This window comes from Aquarana catesbeiana, linkage group LG03, assembly GCF_042186555.1.
Source record: "Aquarana catesbeiana isolate 2022-GZ linkage group LG03, ASM4218655v1, whole genome shotgun sequence".
NCBI classification, from domain to species: Eukaryota; Metazoa; Chordata; class Amphibia; order Anura; family Ranidae; genus Aquarana; species Aquarana catesbeiana.
This window is the reverse complement of record NC_133326.1, coordinates 100,559,981-100,583,439: the sequence shown is the minus strand read 5'-3', so window position 1 is coordinate 100,583,439 and position 23,459 is coordinate 100,559,981. Positions and strand designations below refer to the sequence as shown.

Below are 23,459 nucleotides of genomic sequence, written 5' to 3'. Positions count from 1 at the left end.
GATTCTCCCTAAGAGAATTTTAAGTACAGAGGCCTTCGTGAGCCCTGATCTCCCTAAGATAAATCATCTTTTTGTGGATGACCTTCGGGCTTTGGGGAAATCTGTTTGATACCTTCCGCTTTTATATCCTCTGTCAGGTGAATATTCCGAGTGCTGGCACTGGGATTTTTACCCCTCACTCCTTGATGAAGGATTATACTCTTTACATGGGTAGGCTGGATGATTCCTAGAATCCTATAAATAATAACTGATTAGGCAGGTTTGCTGTGTGGCTATCACCTATAGGTGTTAATTGGAAGAACTACTACTCGTCCTTCTGGTCATGTTATCATACAAATGATTGCAGTATATCCTCATCCCTGCTTCCCTTTTTAAGGGTGTTGTTGATCACCCTACCCCTAAATGTTTCCAGTTTATTGAGCTTTCCCTCTCTCCATTTATATTTCATTATCCAACATCCATGGCTATCGGATAGTCATTTAATCAGGTACCGACCTTCCATATCATAGACCTCCCTTTTTCTGCAGCCAAGGATTAGGAGCGTTCAGCTTAAGCCACCTGCTTTGGACTGGTTGATCTTTCCTCTGAACATGCTATGTCTGTTCAGACTTCCTTTCGCTGTCATGGGTTATGTAGGCTAGGCTTAAAGTGGAATGCCAGTCAAAATGAAAAGAATACCCCTTATTTCTGTAGATAATATTAAAAACTTTTATACTAAGAACTATTTGAATTGCTAAATGTCTGATTAGAAAAACTGTCTAATCTGAACATCCACCAACCTTCCTGTCTTTTACCGACAGTTGCTTTATGCAGCTGAATATGGCTGCACACAGGCATTTCCTGATACCATTATTTGTCCCTGTTCAAGCAGCCCCATCCAAGCCTCGCCCCACCCCTCCCTCCCCATCCAGACATCACAGGCTCTCTCATGAATGAGAGTGTAAAAAACAAGAGAAAACCACTGGCAATATAAGAAATAAAACAAATCATTTACACATTAAGGATTGCATTATGTCAGGTCCACATATGGAGTTTTGCAGGGCTCTGAATCAGAACTGGCAGCGGGTGAAGGGAGCTGGATCTGGAGATCTGTCAGTGTAGCGTGAAGTTCTGTGGGTTGTCAGCACAACTCACATTGCTGGGTTAATTGTCCCGCGGCCCCCGCCTTGTACATAATGACCCAGAGGGACCACCCCAACCCAGGGCAGAGGAGAGAAGACAGCACTTTACATTTTTCCTGTAGTTAACCAAATGATGTTTTTGATTAGACATGATATGTCTGCTCAAATTTCCCCTAGGGATTTGTTTTTTTCAGTAAACAGTTTCTTGTTGACCACATTAGTTGTTGGTTGTGTTTTCTCCTGCTCGCAGTATGTTGTAGTATGTTGTTCCACCTGTAATTTAGTGATAATTGCTTGGTCTTCCATTTCATTGATCAAGGCCCATTGCTCTTTCAGGTAGCAGTTCCCTGGTGCCCGCTTCTTGGTAATGGCAATTTCTATATTTGGTTTGGCCCTTCCTCATCTAGCCTTTGTTCAGGTATCGATTCCTTCTGATACTCTTTGTAGTATGATCTCCACATCTGTTGGATTTCTTGGAGGCTATTGTCCACCCCTCAGTTGGATTGTTTTTGGAAATCCCGACTGTTTAAGAATTCCTGTATCCCTTAATAGACAATACAAAAGCTAAAATGTTTGTAATTGCTGTGAAATCTTGAAGTTCATTGAGGGACACAAGTCCCAACCCTCTGTTATTGGCTGTTGTACTGCTTGCTTATAAAACTGAAGGCTTTCAGGTGGGATTAAACAGGGGCTGGCTTAAAGTATAACTAAAGGCAAAACTTTTTTTTAAAGTTTTGGATAGAGTGGAGAGGGATTAGAACCAGGGCTTTTTTTCTCAAACAATAGGTGCTGGAACTCAACCACGACCCCCCCAAACCCCTCCCCCCACACACACCCTCCAAATCACATCAAATAGTGGGTGTGGTCATATTTCACAAACATTAGAAGGGTATTAAAGGGGCATTAAATATCAGAAGTGCAAAGTTCATGGGGGTTCCACACAGAGTGCAGAGCTGTCACTTGTAAACACAGAAACCAGACTTCTGTGTTTACAAGTGATTGTGGTGAGCAGGCACCAAAGGGTCTGAGCCAGAGGTGGTGAAACTGAGTTCCACCAAGTTCCCCCTGAAAAAAAAGCCCTGATTAGAACACCTGTCAGGGTAATTGCTGTTTGTGCCCCATTACGCTGGATTCACACCTATGCATTTTTAGTGCTTTTTGCATTTTGCAGATTTGCACTACAGAACATGTTCCATAGGAAACCATGTTAAATGGACTGTAGTCCAAATCTGCAAAATGCAAAAAACACAAAAAATGCATAGTTGTGAATCCAGCCTTAAGGAGATTCACCCTCTCTATTTGCTCTGTTTACCATTATCCTTGAAAGTGAAAGTAAAAGAAAATCCAAAATTTTATGTTGTCCCCAGAAAAGTAATAGCGTGGAGGTCTTCCAATGGAGACACTAATTTTGGTGATCTGAGAGTCCCCAAGGAATCCCCTCAATTTGCAGACATTCCCTCTTACTTCCTGTTTGGCTATGCAACAGGAAGTGAAGGGAAATCTTGGCAATCAGACACAGTTGGCGGAAAAAAAATTGACAAGAGTTATAATTTATCCCCATTGCTCTATTAAAAATGGAAAAAAAGTTTTGCCTATAGTTCTACTTTAACTTTTTGTTTTTGTTTGCCAATGTCTCAACCTTTAATCGGTGCCATTATAACCCAACTGTTTAATCACTTGAAACCTAGCTGCTTTTTTAAAATGGTGCTGTTATATTTGTTCCAGCTCTGTTTTACAATGACACCTAGAATCAGCTGCTCCTGCGTGTCCCAGCATCCAGCACTAAGCCCTAGAGCTGAACGATCAGCAAAATGCTTCAGAGCAATGTGTTGTAGAAGCTAATGTTAACCCCATGCTTCCATGTAGTGTTTATATCAAGAGCGGCTGATCTAATTCCTTTTTTTAGCAATCCCAATTGACAGAAGTCGATCTACCAATTGACTTCTGTTGAATAAGGAGGGCCAGACATAGATTAAAATTCAGCAAGTCCCTACTGAACTGGCCAAATTTCTGCCTGTGGGTACCCAGCTAGGGTGACATTCTGTCCACCATTATAAGATGAGCATTTGTGGCACTGGCCCACAATTAATTCATTTTAGAAGAGGTTTCCTGAGCCCTAAAAAATATTTCAAGCATTCCTTTGGGGAAAATAAGATTGCAAAGGGTTGCTGTAAAGCATTATTTATCATGGCAAAGCCCAGCCTTAAATTATTATTATTATATTTTCACATTAATCTGAATTCTGATGTAATCTGTATAAATACGTTAGTCTTAAAAGCTGGCCATAGATGGTTTGAATCCGTCCCTGCTGAACCGGTTGAAATTCGAACCATGTATGGGCAGGCTGATTGTAGCCAAGTTGATCAATCGATCAACTTGGCTACAACCAGCCTGTCAGATTTTTCATGCAATTATTGATTGTGTTAATGGGGGAATCAAGTGTTTTTCTTTCCTGCAACCTATGGTTGCAGAAAAGAAAATCGTATGTGTTATATTGCTGGCTTTAGTCTGATTAGAAAATTGCAAATTATGCTTTCATGTATAGATGATTCTCTAACAACCTTCCTTACATAATCTATATTTTGCTTTCAAAGAATTACAACCCCTGACATGTGGGAGAGTTAATAGTAGTGGTACTTTAAAAGCACACAAGGAATGTTGGAGTAAAACTCATTTAGCAGCTATTGAATTGAGCAGATTTTTTTCAATGGCATTTGCGCAAGTGTCGAGGGAAGCCTGACTGCATACAGATTAATCTGCACTGCAAATTGAAAATGAACAGCACTGCAGTAACTGCTCATCAGCTAAACGAACAATGTTTTACAGTGAATCAAGCATAATTACTTAGAATAAAAAAAATTGTTATTATTACAATCATACGGGAAGAAGTGCCGCTTTGTGAGCAATTCTGTATGTCACTCTGTGCCACAGAATAGTAGATGCCTAGATTAAAATTCAGCCTCTCTAGGTGTGTGTGTATGATTTCAGGCCTGTGTTTTCACATGGATTGCTGAAGAATGGTACTTGTCTTGGTCAAAATAACCAATTTATGCAAATGCATTTAAAGCAGAACTAAACTTAAAGTGTTACTAAAGTCTGTTTTTTTTTGTTTTGTTTTTTTTATTAAAATAACAAACATGTTATACTTATCTGCTCTGTGCAGTGGTATTGCTCAGAGTGGCCCCGATCCTCCTCTTCTCGGTCCCTGGTGGCAATCTTGGCTCCTCCTCTTCTTTGTGTGTCCCCATACCAAGCAGTTTGCTATGCGGACAAACAGTGCGTGCTTGCTCCCTACCTGTGTGTCTATGGAGCCGCGCTTCATAGACTTACACAGCGGGACTTATGCCCCGTACACACGGTCGGATTTTCCGATGGAAAATGTCCGATCGGAGCGTGTTGTCGGAAATTCCGACCATGTGTGGGCTCCATCGGACATTTTACATCGGATTTTCCGACACACAAAGTTGGAGAGCAGGAGATAAAATTTTCCGACAACAAAATCTGTTGTCGGAAATTCCGATCGTGTGTACACAAATCCGACGGACAAAGTGCCACGCATGCTCAGAATAAATAAAGAGATGAAAGCTATTGGCCACTGCCCCGTTTATAGTCCCGACGTACATGTTTTACGTCACCGCGTTTAAAACGATCGGATTTTCCGACAACTTTGTGTGACCGTGTGTATGCAAGACAAGTTTGAGCCAACATCCGTCGGAAAAAATCCTAGGATTTTGTTGTCGGAATGTCCGAACAAAGTCCGACCGTGTGTACAGGGCATTACTATTCACTGCATATGATTGACAGCAGCAAGAGCCAATGGCTGCTGCTCGAATGCTGTGTGAAGAGGATGTAAGGGGAGAATAGATGCAGCCATGCACATCGCTGATCTCTTCTCCCCTCTCTTCTCCTTCACACAGGGAAGGGGGGGGGGGGGGGCGCAGGGAAACTGAAAACGTTTTTTTAACTTAATGTAAGCAATGCATTTAGGTAAAAAATGCTTTTAGGTTCAGTAACACTTTAAAGCTGAACTCCAGCTTTACCTTCACAGTTGTACTTGCTCCTATCCCGCACTGAAGAGGTGTATTCTGATTTCACTGCACACTCTGATCTTCTACAAGTGAGCATTAGATGCTGCAGCAATTCAGATAGAGCCTCTCATTACCTGTCTGGAGGACGTCCAGCATCATCTAGCTCTGACTATCTCTTGCCCTCCCCTTTAATATATTGGATTTCAGTTCTTTTAATCACGAAGTCTCAGCATCATGCGTGGGCATTACCTATGGCAATCTGCATGCAAATTCAGCCTACTTAGGAATGCTTACATCTCCTGACTGACATAGTGACATAGTAGGTGAGATTGAAGGCACAAGTCCATCAAGTCCAACCTATGTGTGTGATTATATGTCAGTATTACACTGTATATCCCTGATGTTGTGATCGTTCAGGTGCTTATCTAACAGCTTTTTGAAACTATCGATGCCCCCTCGCTGAGACCACCACCTGTGGAAGAGAATTCCACATCCTTACCGCTCTTACAGTAAAGAACCCTCTACGTAGCTTATGGTTAAACCTCTTTTCTTCTAATTTTAATGAGTGGCCATGTGTCTTGTTATGCTCCCTTCCGCAAATTTTTTTTATCCCTATTGTGGGGTCAGCAGTATGGTATTTGTAAATTAAAATCATATCCCCTCTTAAGCGTCTCTTCTCCAGAGAGAATAAGTTCAGAGCTTGCAACCTTTCTTTATAACTAATGTCCTCGAGACCCCTTATTAGCTTTGTTGCCCTTCTTTGTACTCGCTCCATTTCCAGTACATCCTTCCTGAGGACTGGTGCCCAGAACTGGACAGCATACTCTAGGTGCGGCCGGACCAGAGTCTTGTAGAGCGGGAAAATTATCATTTTATCTCTGGAGTTAATCCCTTTTTTTAATGCATGCCAATATTCTGTTTGCTTTGTTAGCAGCAGCTTGGCATTGCATGCCATTACTGAGCCTAGATTCCCTCAGATTGCATTTATATTTTTGCCACCCAAATGCATTATTTTGCATTTTTCTACATTAAACCTCATTGTAGCCAGTTTTCAATCCATGTACTCACCCTATGGTCTATGCCATCTGACCTTATTTTGTACAGTAAACGTTTATGGGGAACTGTGTCAAATGCTTTTGCAAAATCCAGATACACCATGTCTACAGGCCTTCCTTTATCTAGATGGCAACTCACCTCCTCATAGAAGGTTAATAGATTGGTTTGGCAAGAGTGATTCTTCATGAATCTATGCTGATTACTGCTAATGATACTGTTTTCATTACTAAAATCTTGTATATAGTCCCTTATCATCCCCTCCAAGAGCTTGCATACTATTGATGTTAGGCTAACTGGTCTGTAATTCCCAAGGATGTATTTTGGGCCCTTTTTAATTATTGGTGCTACATTAGCTTTTCTCCAGTCCACTTGTACCATTCCAGCCAGTAGACTGACAGTAAAAATTAGGAACAATGGTCTGGAAATTACTTGACTGAGTTCCCTAAGTACCCTCGGGTGCAAGCCATCCGATCCCGGTGATTTATCAATGTTAAGTTTCCCAAGTCTAATTCTGTCCTCCTCTATTAGCCATGAGGGTGCTTCCTGTGATATGTCACGAGGATAAACACTGCAGCTTTGGTTACTGAAGCCCCCCGATTCCTTTGTGAAGACATGTTGAGAAGAATAAATTCAATACCTTCGCCATCTCCCCATCCTTTGTAACCAGATGTCCTTCCTCATTCTTTATGGGGCCAGTATGGTCTGTCCTACCTTTTTTACGGTTTCCTTACTTAAAGAATTTCTTGGGATCTTTATTTCTCTCCTCCGCTATGTGTCTTTCGCATTCTATCTTAGCCTCCCTAATTTCACCCTTACATATCTTGTTGCTTTCCTTATAAAGTTTGAATGCTGATGATGATCCCTCAACCTTGTATTTTTTGAAGGCCTTCTCTTTTGCTTTTATATGCATTTTTACATTGGCGTTAAGCCATCCAGGACTTTTGTTCACTCTTTTAAATGTATTACCCAATGGGATGCACTGGCTAATGCCCTTATTTAATATGCTCTTAAAGCGAACACCTTTTTCCTCCGTGTTCTTTGTTCCTAAGATTTTATCCCAATTTATATCTTCTAGCAAGATTCGCAGTTTAGGGAAGTTGGTTCTTTTGAAATTCAGTGTCTTTGTGTTTCCTATTTGTGTAATTTATACTGAAGCCAATTGACCTGTGATCGCTGTTCCCTAAATTGCCCCAAATTTCCACATCCGTGATCAGGTCTGTATTGTTGGTAATCTGTAGATCTAGTAACGCTATTTCTAGATGGTGCATCTACCATCTGACCCATGAAATTGTCCTGCAAGACATTTAGGAACTGGCGAGCCTTAGATGAATGCGTGGTTCCCTCCGCCCAGTCTATGTCTGGATAATTAAAATCCCCCATTATGATAACACTTCTCATCCTTGCTGCTAATACAAATTATGAAAGGAGGTCCGCCTCCCCTCCTCCTTCAGGTTATGGGGCCTATAGCATTCTCCCAGTATTATTTTCCCCTTAGCTTCATCCCTTTGGAGCTCTACCCATAAGGATTCCACCTCCTCTCTAGCTCCCTTATTGATGTCATCGCTCACATTCACTTGTACATTATTCTTGATATACAGGCATACCCCTCCCCCTTTTTTGCCCTCTCTATCCCTGCAATAAAGGGTATACCCTTCAATGGTTTCCAACTAATCATGAGAGCTGTTGAACCAACTCTCTGAAATTTCCACAAAATCCAAATCCTCCTCGTAGAACAATAACTCTAGTTCACCCATCTTGATATACAGGCTCCTGCATTAGTGAACATGCCACGTAGTTTAGACCGGTCGAATACTATCCTCTTGTTGGGTGTTCCAAGATTGCAGCTAGGACTTGTTACTATACTTACCTTGGGTTTATGTGCTTTAGTCAACCTACCACTAATGCCCCCAATACTACCCTATGGACTAAGTTCTGCGCTGATTATCTCTATCTCTGGATCCTCCCCCCGTTGCCTAGTTTAACCACTTAAGCCCTGGACCATTTCGCTGCCCAAAGACCAGAGCACTTTTTTGCGATTCGGCACTGCGTCGCTTTAACTGACAATTGCACGGTCGTGCGACGTGGCTCCCAAACAAAATTGACGTCCTTTTTTTCCCCACAAATAGAGCTTTCTTTTGGTGGTATTTGATCACCTCTGCGGTTTTTATTTTTTGCGCTATAAACTTAAAAGTAGTGAAAATTTTGAAAAAAACTCATTATTTTTTACTTTTTGCTATAATAAATATACCCAAAAAATATATAAAAAAACATTTTTTTTTCCTCAGTTTTAGGCCGATACGTATTCTTCTACATATTTTTGCTAAAAAAAAAACGCAATAAGCATTTGATTGGTTTGCGCAAAAGTTATAGTGCCTACAAAATAGGGGCTAGTTTTATGCCATTTTTATTAATTTTTTTTTTTTTTTACTAGTAATGGCAGCGATCAGCAATTTTTATCGTGACTGCGACATTATGGCGGACAGATCGGACACTTTTGGCACGATTTTGGGACCATTCACATTTATACAGATCAGTGCAATTAAAAATGCATTGATTACTGTGTAAATGTGACTGGCAGTGAAGGGGTTAACCACTAGATGGCGCTGTAGGGGTTAAGTGTTTCCTAGGGAGTGATGCTAACTAGAGGTCGACCGATATATCGGCCGATATTTGGCTTTTTTTACTTAATCGGCATTTGCTGATTATGCTGATAAAAAAAGCCGATTATACCTTCAGCGGGACTTGCAAATGACTTCTGTAATATAAGTCAATGCAAGTTGTCTGAAGGTTTCTTCTCTCCTCCTCTGGGCAGCCTGCCAAGTCTGATAAGAAGATACATTTGTATCTCTTTCAGGTTCTTTTATCAATAGACTGAACTCCGTGGAGAAGTTCTCAGTTTAACCATTTAAAGACTAAATCTTTTCTGACACTTGTTGCTTACAAGTAAAAATCCAGTATTTTCTGCTAGAAAATCACTTGGAACCCCCAAACATTATATATATTTTTTCTAGCAGAGACCCTAGGGAATAAAATAGCGGTTGTTGCAATATTTTATGTCACACGGTATTTGCGCAGCAGCCTTTCAAACGCATTTTTTTTTTTTAAAAATACACTAATGAAATAAAAAAAAAAAAAAAAGCAGTAAAGTTAGCCCATTTTTTTCGTCCAAAAGTTTTGATTATCTGTTTTTGTGTATTTAATATTTAAGATATAGTTTTTTTTTTTTAATCTAAATTCTACATACAAGTGAACTGATTGGAGGTTTGTTTTGTTTAATAAATGTTTAAATATAAAAAATTTCTGTATCACTTATTACTTAAGGCTGCTTTCACACTGGATCGGGCATGCGTTGACAGTAAAACGCTGTTAGTTTTAGCGGTGCTTTACCATCATTTTAGCGGCGCTATTCGGCTGCTAGCGGGGCGCTTATAACCCAGCTAGCGGGCGAAGAAGGGGTTAAATGCGCCCCTGAAGCGCTGCTGCCGAAACGCTTTGCAGGCGCTTCGGCAGCGGTGCCCATTAATTTCAATGGGCAGGAGTGGTGGAGGAGCGGTATACACCGCTCCAAAGATGCCGCTTGCAGGACTTTTTTTTTAACATCCTGCCAGCGCATCGCCGAAGGTGCGAAAGCACTCGGGATATCACACTGAGACTGCAGGGGAGCCGTTTTACAGGCGCTATTTTTAGCCCAAAAGCGCCTGAAAAACGCCCCAGTGTGAAAGGGGTCTAACTGTTAGATTTTATGAGATGAAGGGAAAGAAAAAAAATCGGCCTAATATATCGGCCCAAAAAAATCGGCATCATATATCGGCCATCGGCCACCGCGATTTCTAAATATCGGCTTTGGCATCGGCCAGAGAAAAACCCATATCGGTCGACCTCTAATTCTAACTGTGGGGGGGATGAGCTATGTGTGACACGATTACAGGGAGCGGTGATCAGTGTCACTAGGCAGAACGGGGAACTGCTTGTTTACATCAGAATTTACCCATTCTTCCTCTCTGTGAGACAATTGCGGGTATACCCGCAGACATCAGGTCCGCGGGACCCGCGATCATACTCACGGAGGTCGCGGTGGGCATGTGCGCGCCTGCAAACCGCTCCTTAAGGAGCAACGTACAGGTATGTTCATCTGGCTGTACGTGCCCTTCTGCCGATGTATATCGGCGTGAGCCGGTTGGCAAGCAGTTAAAAACCCCTCTAACTTTTTGGCCATCTTTACTCCCAGCAGATCTGCACCCTCCTCATTTAGGCATACATCCATTAGGCATTTTAATATTTGCATAACTCCTCCCTGCTAGTCCCTCTATCCAGTTATGGCCTGACTACATTGCATAGAGAAGCACAGAGATCTAGTGATGACATAACTAGGTCTAGAAAAAGCAATGTATTGAAAATGGAAGGATTTTATTTGACAATTTTACTAGCATGTTGATGACTGGAAAATTAGGAGCCAAGAAAGGCCAAATACAGCTTTAAAATGTTTTAACTATTTTTTAACATGTTCACTTCCTCTTTCCTTTACCGATCCTGCATACCTTGTATAAAAAAACAAAAACAAAAACAAAACAAAATTAAGACCTAAAAACAGACCTGTGTAACAAAAAGATGTGTACTTACCTTTTTGGTACAGTCATGTGATCAGGAGCTGTGAATTCCCAGAGCTGTGATGTCACCCATAGGCTTACATGGCCATCTGTTGGTGGTGCCGCTGCAGCTACCACTCACTGACACGGGATAAGGTTATAGTCAGCCTTATCTTCCACTTTAAGCACAGCTGTGTTTACTGAATTCTTTTTTTTTTTTAACAGTAAAGAGTTTACTGAATTCTTAAAAGGGCTATTAATGCTTTCGCTTATTTCCTGTAATTGCTGTTTAAAGTTGACCAAAAACTATCAAGTTTAAGTTATTCCTTATGATAGGGATCCAGAAGACAAGGCTCTTGTCATCAGGAGCACATTTATCTTATCCATCTGTGGTGAAGCAATGATGTCATTGTGTGTACACTGTATGGTAGGGAGCCTTTACAGTTGGCTGCAGTGTGAGAAAGCCTTTGCAAGCTCAGACATAATATTGAGACCCACAGATCTAGGAGGGAGAATAGTGAAGGTTGGAGCTTTTACCTGTACACGTTTTAAATTAACTGCAAACAGAAAAACTGAATACAGTGGCCACTTAGGCTGGTGGAGTGTTTTTTTTTTTTTTTTTTTTTGCTATCAAGGCACTTGGTTGAACAAAGGCTGGGGTTTTTTTAAAATATAGGTTGGGGTCAGAAGCTTTAGAATGCTAAGATTAACCCAGTACAACAGCTGCATTGGACCTTAGGCTGTGTATAGATGTAACGATTTTCTTTCCTGCAACCACAGATTCCTCCCGTGGAGCCATTGGGGTTGATTTACTAAAACTGGAGAGTGCAAAATCTGGTGCGACTGTGTGCAGAAAACCAATCAGCTTCCAGGACTTTTATCAAAGCTTAATTGAACAAGCTGAAGTTAAAAGCTGATTGGCTACCAGCACAGCTGCACCAGATTTTGCACTCTCCAGTTTTGCACTTCCCGTTGGTAGAGCACAGTGATTATTGCTAGCGAGTATAACAGCCTGTAGCAATTATCAGATTTAAAATCTGATAGGTTGATTGTACCCAAGTTGATCGATTGTTCTACTTGGGTACATTCAGGCTACCAATACATGGTTTATATCTCGGCCGGTTCAGCAAGAAGCCTAAGTTCTAGGAAACTACCACTCCACCGCAGTCATCGTTGCTACTGTTTTCCCTGCAAGCATCAGATTCTGCAACCCTAAGGGTGCATTCACACTTGCAAATGCACCCTCAGTCCAAATACATGCGAGAACTCCAGCAGGGGTTTCGATGACTAGCTGTGAGAGGCAATTCAAAACAGTGGTAGGTTGGCAGCTACCTAATCACCTAATCCCGCCTACTTGCATGTAATCTCTCATGCAGCAATCACATGTGAGTGATCAGCCCAGGATGCAGACTGCCTCTCCCAGCTAATCGAGGGAACTCCTGTTTGGGTTCTGGCATGTAATCAGACTGCAGAGACCTGAAGAAACTTGAAGGCACCCTGGTTGTAAAAGGCTGATCTAGTGTTATGTTGCTTTCACAGACACTAGGAATAATTAAAAAAAAAATGCCTCAATGGAAGGAGCCAGACCAAATGATAAAAGAGTCTAAATTAATTTACTGGTTTACACTAAGAAAATAGCCAATGTGTTTCGGGGGCCAGAAGAAACTCCCCCTTCATCAGAGTTACAGTTAAGGTGATACTAAACACACACTGTATAATTTACATTGTCCCTTCTATTTCTGTATATGGATGATGGCACTGTAATTATTTTAACCACTTCAGCCCCGGAAGGATTTACCCCCTTCCTGACCATAGCACTTTTTTACAATTTGGCACTGCGTCACTTTAACTGCTAATTGCGCGGTCATGCAATGCTGTACCCAAACAGAATTTGCGTCCTTTTCTTCCCACAAATAGAGCTTTCTTTTTATGGTATTTGATCACCTCTGCCGTTTTTATTTTTTGCGCTATAAATGGAAAAAGACCGAACATTTTGAAAAAAAATGATATTTTCTACTTTTTGTTATAAAAAAAATCCAATAAACTCAATTTTAGTCATACATTTAGGCCAAAATGTATTCGGCCACATGTCTTTGGTAAAAAAAATGTCAATAAGCGTATATTTATTGGTTTGCGCAAAAGTTATAGTGTCTACAAACTAGGGTACATTTTCTGGAATTTACACAGCTTTTAGTTTATGACTGCCTATGTCATTTCTTGAGGTGCTAAAATGGCAGGGCAGTACAAAACCCCCCCAAATGACCCCATTTTGGAAAGTAGACACCCCAAGGAAATTGCTGAGAGGCATGTTGAGCCCATTGAATATTATTTTTTTTTGTCCCAAGTGATTGAATAATGACAACAAAAAAAAATTTTTTTTAAATTTACAAAAAGTTGTTACTAAATGATATATTGCTCACACAGGCCATGGGCATATGTGGAATTGCACCCCAAAATACATTTAGCTGCTTCTCCTGAGTATGGGGATACCACATGTGTGGGACTTTTTGGGAGCCTAGCTGCGTACGGGGCCCCGAAACCAAGCACCGCCTTCGGGATTTCTAAGGGCGTAAATTTTTGATTTCACTCCTCACTACCTATAACAGTTTTGAAGCCATAAAATGCCAAGATGGCACAAACCCACCCCCCCAAATGACCCCATTTTGGAAGGTAGACACCCCAAGCTATTTGCTGAGAGGCATGTTGAGTCCATGGAATATTTTATATTTTGACACAAGTTGCGGGAAAGTGACAATTTTTTTTTTTTTTGCAAAAAAGTTGCCACTAAATGATATATTGCTCAAACATGCCGTGGGCATATGTGTAATTGCACCCCAAAATACATTCTGCTGCTTCTCTTGAGTGCAGAGATACCACATGTGTTGGACTTTTTGGGAGCCTAGCTGCATACGGGGCCCCAAAAACCAATCACCACCTTCAGGATTTCTAAGGGCGTAAATTTTTGATTCACTCCTCACTACCTATCACACTTTCGAAGGCCATAAAATGCCAAGATAGCACAAACCCCCCCAAATGACCCCATTTTGGAAAGTAGACACCCCAAGCTATTTGCTGAGAGGCATGGTGAGTATTTTGCAGCTCTCATTTGTTTTTGAAAATGAAGAAAGACAAGAAAAAAAATGTTTTTTTTCTTTTTTCAATTTTCAAAACTTTGTGACAAAAAGCGAGGTCTGCAAAATACTCACTATACCTCTCAGCAAATAGCTTGGGGTGTCTGCTTTACAAAATAGGGTCATTTGGGGGGGGTTTGTGCCACCTGGGCATTCCATGGCCTTCGAAACTGTGATAGGCAGTGAAGAGTGAAATCAAAAATTTACGCCCTTAGAAAGCCTGAAGGCGGTGCTTGGTTTTTGGGGTCCCGTACGCGGCTAGGCTCCCAAAAAGTCTCACACATGTGGTATCCCCGTACTCAGGAGAAGCAACAGAATGTATTTTGGGGTGTAATTTCACATATTCCCATAGCATGTTTGAGCAATATATCATTTAGTGACAACTTTGTGCAAAAAAAAAATTTGTCTTTTTCCCGCAACTTGTGTCACAATATAAAATATTCCATGGACTCTACATGCCTCTCAGCAAATAGCTTGGGGTGTCTACTTTCCAAAATGAGGTCATTTGGGGGGGGGGGGGTTGAACTGTCCTGGCATTTTATGCACAACATTTAGAAGCTTATGCCACACATCACCCACTTTTCTAACCACTTGAAGACAAAGCCCTTTCTGACACTTTTTGTTTACATGAAAAAATAATTTTTTTTTGCATGAAAATTACTTTGAACCCCCAAACATATATTTTTTTAAAGCAAATGCCCTACAGATTAAAATGGTGGGTGTTTATTTTTTTTTTTTTTCATACAGTATTTGCACAGCGATTTTTCAAACGCATTTTTTTTGGGAAAAAACACACTTTTTAAAATTTTAATCCACTAAAACACACTATATTGCCCAAATGTTTGATGAAATAAAAAAGATGATCTTAGGCCGAGTACATGGATACCAAACATGACATGCTTTAAAATTGCGCTTAAATGTGCAGTGGCGACAAACTAAATACATTTTTAAAAGCCTTTAAAAGCCTTTACAGGTTACCACTTTAGATTTACAGAGGAGGTCTACTGCTAAAATTACTGCCCTCGATCTGACCTTCGCGGTGATACCTCACATGCATGGTGCAATTGCTGTTTACATTTGACGCCAGACCGACGCTTGCGTTCGCCTTTGCGCGAGAGCAGGGGGGGACAGGGGTGCTTTTTTTTTTTTTTTTTTTTTTTTTCTTTATTATTTTTTTGCTTTTTTATCTTATTTTTAAACTGTTCCTTTCATTTTTTTTTTTAATCATTTTTATTGTTATCTCAGGGAATGTAAATATCCCCTATGATAGCAATAGGTAGTGACAGGTACTCTTTTTTGAAAAAACTGGGGTCTATTAGACCCTAGATCTCTCCTCTGCCCTCAAAGCATCTGACCACACCACGATCGGTGTGATAAAATGCTTTCCCAATTTCCCAATGGCGCTGTTTACATCCGGCGAAATCTAAGTCATGAAATGCTCATAGCTTCCGGTTTCTTAGGCCATAGAGATGTTTGGAGCCACTCTGGTCTCTGATCAGCTCTATGGTCAGCTGGCTGAATCACCGGCTGCATTCACAGGTTCCCTGTTGGGACAGGAGAGCCAGAGAAAAACATGGAAGATGGTGGGAGGGATTCCCTCCCACTGCTTGTAAAAGCAGTCTAGAGGCTAATTAGCCGCTAGGATTGCTTTTACATGAAAGCCGACCGCTGGCTGAAAAGAATGATACCAAGATGATACCTAAACCTGCAGGCATCATTCTGGTATAACCACTCAAAGTCCAGCAACATACCAGTACGTTGCTGGTCTTTGTTGGGCATATATTGTAAACTTTTTTTTCATGCAGCCTGTGGGCTGAACGAAAAAAAGAGATTGATCGGTGGGTAATACCTCCCTTCATCCACCCACTTCTAATGATGGGCATACATGCACCGTATATATATGCCGAAGCATGGGGGCATAACATGTAAGGCAGTTATATAACAGTAAGACTTACCATACATGCAAAGCAAATACAAAAAAAAACATAGTAAAAATAAAACATTTAACGCAACCTGTGCCTAAAATATATATATGCCGAAGCATAGGGGCATCCTCCAACAAAAAGCAGGAGCAAATCGCTCCTCCACCCACTGCTGCCCCCATGCTTCGGCATATATGCTGAAGTATGTAACTGTGGTGGTGAAATCACCTCCGACAGCGCTGGAGTCACGGCTTTATGTATCGTGGGAGCAAACGCTGTTGCTGTCAAGATAAATTAATCCGCTCTGCAGCTGAATGGCGTATCTGAAAACAAAAAAATGGTTACCAACAAAACACGGTAAACAGTAAAGTATAAAAAAATTGCATATCTGAAAAGCAAACATGGTAAAACATAATAACAATAAAACATTGCAGAATAGAATACAGTAAAAAAGAGCAGAACAATAGAGAGGGAGAGAGCGAGAGAACAATAAAACGACAACTATTTTTGGGTTTTTTTATTTTATATTTTTTTTGTGTTTTTATTTATTTTATTTTTTTACACTTTTTTTAGTAACTTTAACTTTTGTAACTGGTACCAGGTTTAGGTCTCTCAAAATGGGATGGCATCTTGGGAGACCCTGTGAAAGTGTGTCCTAGTCTGTGCAATGCTGTACCCTATGCTAAAACTTAACTAGTGTATGGTAGCGTTCAAAACATTCACCAATGCATAGACCAGGATTGTCAGGACAGGAGGCACAATAATACCGGGTGTCACGCCTATATCCACGCTTGCTGCAGACACGACATCTTCTTTGGGGGGCTCGTTGGGTAGGGGTACTCGGGAGGACATAAGGAAAATGCCTCTCATGCAGCCGACTTACTGCATTTGGTTGGGGAAGGTGAGGTGGAGCACCGTCTGGATACAGAAGGGCTCTGACGATCTCTTCCTGGAATTTAAGGAAGGATCCAATCCGTCCTGAAGCTCTGTATAGCACATGAGCGTTCAGCAAAGCCAATTGAAATAAATAAACAGACACTTTTTTGTATCAGCGTCTGGCCTTAGGGGCAATTAGGTACGGCGCCAACAACTGGTCGTTGAGGTCCACCCCTCCCCTATTTTGGTTATATTCGTGGACACAGAGGGGTTTCTCCACAACACCAGTCGCCATAGTCATTTGGACCGACGTGTCTGCATGAAGGGAGATAAGAACGAAAACATTCTTATTATCCCTCCACTTCATAGCGAGCAAGTTATTACACTGCAAGCAGGCTCTCTCCCCCAGCCTAAGACGGGAATCTACAAGCCGCTGGGGAAAGCCCCGGCGATTAGGTCACACGGTGCCACATGCTCCAATCTGTTGATCAAAAAGGTGACTAAAAAGTGGCACGCTCGTGTAATAATTGTCCACGTACAAGTGGTACCCCTTTCCGAAAAAGGGTGATACCAAGTCCCACACAATCTTGCCAGCGCTTCCTATGGAGTCAGGGCAGTTTGTCGGCTCTACGTGACTATCTTTGCCCTCGTAAACCATAAAACTACATGTATAGCCTGTGGCCCTGTCACAGAGCTTATACATCTTGACCCCGTATCTGGCACGCTTGCTGGGAAGGTACTGTTTGAATGACAAGCGGCCAGAAAATTTAATCAGGGACAGTAGACCAATATGACCGCAACTCACTCTTTTTGGTTATGCTCATGTTGAGGGAAAGGCCCAGAAAGATCTTAAATTCGGAGACCGTAATTGGTCTCCAATCTCTGGCAAGGGAGGACTGGGGAATAGTGGCGATGTGTTGACCAGCGTATAAATTGCTTTGGTCCACAATAGATCTATAGAGATCTTCGGTGAAAAACAGCAAATAAAAATCCAGTGGCGTAAAATCAACTGTTTCCACCTGAATTCCGGGTTGGCCAGTGAATGGGGGAAGTACGGGTGCTGCAGAACTGGTGGGTTCCCAATTTGGATTGGCGAATGCAGCAGGAAGGGCACTATGGGCACGATGGGCCTGTGTTCGTCTTCTTGGTGGCAGCGGGACACTACTAGTGCTTGCCACCTCGCCAGCTTGAACTGCACTTATGGGACTCGCCACGTTACCAAGTGTTACTGCAGTGCTGGATATACGACCAGGTTGTACTAGGCCGCTGGTGCTTGCCAGTTCACCAGAAGGAATAGCGGCGCTAGTACTGCTCTGCTCCATATGAGGGACCTGCGGTTCTTGCACATCAAGGACAGAAGAAGAAGTTTGGGCTCTGGTAAGCCTGACCTTGGCAGGTACCACTACTCCATCGTCAGAGCTATCTGTCATGGAGCCGCTGTCCTCTACAGGATCGTATTCTGAGCCTGAATCTGACAGATGAGTGACTTCCTCTTCACTATCTGTCATGCTCAGAAACGTGTAGGCCTCTTCACTAGTGTACCTTCGATTTGCCATTTTGGGCTCTAAATTTAGGGGTACACTAGTGAGACTCAGTCAAAAAAGCTCCTGACTTTTAGCGACCGATTCAAAACTCTACCAAAAAACTGTTAGCGATCGCAGGGAACAGGCCTGACACTCTGCGAACGCTGCAGTTATGTGCTTAGTGTTTTGTAAGTGTCAGTGATCGATCGTTACTGCACTTGTGTGGGTTGGGCAGGGCTGGGCCGAGGGGCAAAACGCAGGTGCTAGCAGGTATCTGGGCTGATCCCGCTAACACTGTGTTTATGGGAACCTAAACTGCTAGGGACGCTAGTATAGATCTGTTCAGATACTATAGCACTAAGGGAGGTGTATGCTGCGTGCGTGGGTGTTAGCGGTACTGGCGCTAACCTGACGCTGCCTGGGGCGACGCAGACCTTATCTGACCCTAAAAACGTAACTTATTTCACCGCCGGGCAATTAAGGGGTTAAACCGTTATAAGGGAATAAACGGTGGGTGCCCTAAAACTATAAAAAACAAACTAACTAACCAGCGTCACCCGTAACAGTTATACGGTGATCACTGGTGAAAGGGTTAACTAGGGGGCAATCAGGGGGTTAAAACCTGTAGTAGGTAGTATATGGGGGTCCCTGTCGCTATAAAACACTGACGGCGAACCTATATACTTACCTCCCTAACTAGCGTCACCTGTGTCACTAATACAGCGATCAGAAAAACAAACGCTTAGTGACACTGGCGATGGGAGGTGATCAAGGGGTTAGCCTTTATTAGGGGGGGTTAGGGGGGTACCCTAGACCTAAAGGGGGTACCCCAGACCTAAAGGGGGCTAACCCTAACTGCCCTAACACTTATAACTGTCACAAACTGACACCAATGCAAAAAAAACCAAACTGCTATTGGTGTCACTGTGACAGGGGGTACAGGGGGGTGACTGGGGGGTGAAAAGTGTGCCTGCGTGTTCTACTGTTAGTGTAGTGTTGTGCAAACTCACATTGATGTCTTTTCTCCTCTGCGCCGGAACGAAAAGACCGGCTCGAGGAGAGAGGACATCACTTCCTCTGCCTCTGTTTACATTACAGAGGCAGAGGAATTATCTCATTGGCCGGGAGCGATCGCGAGGGGGTGGCCACGAATGGATGGCCTCCCCCTCACCTCTGATCGCCTGGGAACAAATGCCGGCCGCCTCTGGCACCGGGGGGGGTCCAACCCGCCCACGGGAGGCAGATCACGTACAGGTACGTGATTCTGCCTGCCCGTGCCATTCTGCCGACGTATATCGTGGTGAGGCGGTCGGCAAGTGGTTAATAAACATCTAAGTACCTTTTCTTAATTGATATACACCCAGTATATGACCCAGATCTTTCCCAGCCTGTCTGCAGGAAAACAGTGGCGGGAGGAGTTTCTAGTCCTCTTCTGGTCACATATTCAAAATTTAAAAAAAAATTAAAAAACAACCTTTGGAATACAGAGGGAAATATAAATCATTATTATCAATAAACTGTTTTAAATTGTCATACAAATATTTATTTGAAATCAAATCTTTATTGTTTTTTTGGCAATAACATGGTGTGGGCGGATTTCTACCACGTCACGCCCCTCCAGCATGTGTCTTAGAATAAGAGGGAGGTGAAGCCTCCATTAATCTTCATGCAATATCCCGCCCCATTGTGTTTAGTTGGTTAGGGGACATGGAGGAGGAGGGAGGGAGTGGGCTGTCATTTACCACTGTGTATACAGTCACATGTGTGATTCTATAGTCACATGGGCTGCTCAGATGTGATAGGAAGGAAATGCTCAGCATAGAAACTCACTGAAAACAGAGCATGTGCAGCGCTGCCAACGCTGCTCTGCAAAATCCCTAGCTGAATTGGGGACTTGGACAGAAGGGGAGATAGAGAGCAGCAGGATCAACCAGATTTTTTGCAGAAAACAAATCTCATAGTGACTGAGTATGACCTGGGTGTAATACAGCATATATTGATTTTTTTTATGATGTAGGTTTAGTTAAACTTTGTAATAAGAACCTTGAATGGACTCACACTAGGACTTTCCTGTGGAAATCTATGTAGGGAATCTGATTGCTGAAGAGTTACCAGCCAGTAGCATCTGGATGAGCGATTAATCAAATATGAGTTATATCTCAGCTATCTTTTTTGAAGAAGAAATATGTTTCTTTGGTAAAAATTCAAATTTGGCCTTACCTACTTGATTATCGGTGAAACATACCTATGCTTGGGCATTGGGAAGGCTGATTTCCATACCTGACTTGAGGAGAATGAGTTGGCTGTACTGAGCACTGAGTCAGAGAGTGATTGGCGGTCTTGATCTTGGTTGTTAGAGATGCAGAATCAGATCCGGCACAAATAATAATTGTGAAATTGTTTAGGACCAGGAAGAAACCAGTGACAGAAGCAGCTGAATGAATTCCTCAGATGCAATCAGCAGAGCATGATTACCATCAAACACCCTGCTTGGCCTCAGCTCTGCTTTTCAGTATCTGCCTCCTGATTGTATGTTTTTTTTTTTTTTTTTCTGAATCAATTTTCACTTGCTTGAAAGAATTAGCTTAGCAGCCGCTATTATATATGCATTCATTAAATCTCGGGCAAAATGTATTTTTAAATGCCTCAGATTAACTGTAATAAAGAGTGTAACAGGCTCCGGAGAATATTGTTCTGCATTATTATAAAACAGACATACCCTTATGGGAAAAATAAATTGTTTACTAATGGATGTATATGATGAATAAGACCAGTGTGCTGGGATTGCTTATGGAGCCACATTTCTCAGAATCCCTTTTGTTGCTTGTGGGCAGATTCTATAATGATGCTTTTCTTTATAAAGCTTGTTGACTTTGCTATCTGGGGTTGTAGAGAGAGACTTCCTCTGCAGCTGCGGCAGCACATGCCGCTCAGACTGAGACCTTTATTTCATAGTGCAAAGAGCAATTACAAATTGTGTGAACTGTGGCAGCCATTAGTGTCACAATTTGTACACATCAGAAGGAGTTTACCGCTAGTGTCCAAAAGCATAGTATTCAGACTGGGCATCTTGGAAAAAAGGTTATGGGTGGTTCAACGCAAAATGGCTAAATAAATTGATTTATGGGAACTGCTGCCCCTACAGATACATCTAGGTGGGATATAGAGATTAAAGGATCAATTTAGTAGGTGTGGCACTGTTATTAAATCCTAGGATTTTTTTTGGAGTGCTCCGAATTCACAATCCTAACCAGTGACTTGTATATCTAAACAATCTTGAGTGTGTTATTAAAAGTGACTGGTGCTAAACATACTAATGCCGCGTACACACGATCACATATTCCGACAACTAAATCCGTGTTTTTTTTTCGAGGATGTTGGCTCAAACTTGTCTTACACGGTCACACAAATGTTGTCGGAAATTCCGAATCTCAAATTTTGTTTGTTGGAAATTCCGACGGAAAATGTCCGATGGAGCCTACACACGGTTGGAATTTCCGACAAGCTCCCATCGAACATTTGTTGTTGGAAATTCCGACCGTGTGTACGCGGCATTATTGTGCAAACAGTGCAATCATAAAAAAGTGGTACAAAATCAATTGATTGATGTGCCCAATGCTGATCTAAAAGTCCAAAATGACCAGTGCTCTTCAATGGTGTGTGTGTTTTCTTCTAAAAACACATTAATATATACAGTCTTTATAAAACATGTAATATTCCAAAGTGACAGGTGCTCTTCAATTCGATCACCATATACAGTCCTTATGAAACATATAATATTCCAAAGTGACAAGTGCTCTTCAATACGGTCTCCGCTGGGCTTCCTTACAGTGCTCCTAATGGTAATGCACTCACCAGAAATACTTACCCCTCAAAGGGGTATTGCACATTCACAGTATTTGCCACTGTGCAGCAGTATCCGAATCTACGTGTCGGGTTACTCCTAATATGTATTCTTCTGAGTCTCCCACATACAGAAGAAAAATACTCCCATAGTGTGATAACATTTCCAAAAGCTTTAGTAAGCATAAGCAGTAAAAAAACACACTTGGTATATGTAAGCGTTTGTTTAAAAAACAGGAAGCCGGAACAATTCACGATCCACGGCTTCAAACCGGAAGTGACGCAAATATGCTAGTGACACCCCTGGGCGGAGCTTCTGGCATCTTTGCGTCACTTCCAGTTTGAAGCCGTGGATCGTGAATTGTCCAGGCTTCCTGTTTTTAAACAAACGCTTACATATACCATAATAATAATGGAACTGAGCTAAAAATTTATATTGTGATAAGCAGGTCTATCACACAGATTTAGAATTAGGTAAATCCAAATTTGATTATAACACACCAAAGTGTGTATAACACACCAACATAAATGAACTCTTGAGTTGTCTTCAAACCACCACCATGAATCCATGCACTACCACCACAGTGCACGGATTCATGGTGGTGGTTTGAAGACAACTCAAGAGTTCATTTATGTTTCGCTATTTATGGACTTTTCTCTATCCTTATATTGTTTACACTTTGGTGTGTTATAATCAAATTTGGATTTACCTAATTCTAAATTTGTGCGATAGACCAGCTTATCACAATATCAATTTTCAGCGCAGTTCCATTATTATTATTGTTTGTATATATGTGTGTATCTCACTTTTGAGCTGCTGCTACTTTCTATTAGTTTCACTAAGTGCAATATTTTCCTCATATTATTGCTTACATGTACCAAACAGTTGTATGTTTTTTACTGCTTATGCTTAATAAAGCTTTTGGCAACGTTATCACACTATGGGAGCATTTTTCTTGTGTATGTGGGAGACTCAGAAGAATACATATTAGAAGTAACCCGAGGCGTAGGTCTGGATACTGCTGCACAGTGGCAAATACTGTGGGGGAGTGAGAGAGGGGTGAGGGAGGGGAGAGAGGTAGGGGAGTGAGAGAGGGGGCTGAGAGAGAGAGAAAGGGGTGAGAGGAGGGGCGAGAGAGGGAGGGGGGAGAGGTGAGGGAGAGAGAGAGGGGATAAGAGGTGGGGGAGAGAGGGGGGGTTGAGAGAGAGAGGGGAGGTGAGAGAGAGAAAGAGAGGGGGGTGAGAGAGAGGGGGTATCCCCCATACTACACTTGGAGGTTTTCCCATCCCCCCCCCCCCCACAAAGTCCTGCTGGAAAATGAAATTAGCATCTCCATAAAGCTGGTCAGCAAAGGGGAGCATGAAGTGCTTTG

General features: G+C 42.0%; 1 protein-coding gene across 3 annotated transcripts in view; it reads left to right on the top strand.

Annotated features, from left to right (window-relative positions):
* OTUD7A (OTU deubiquitinase 7A) overlaps positions 1-23,459 on the top strand; it is a 408,641-nt gene that overhangs the window by 326,136 nt on the left and 59,046 nt on the right. The window lies entirely within an intron of this gene.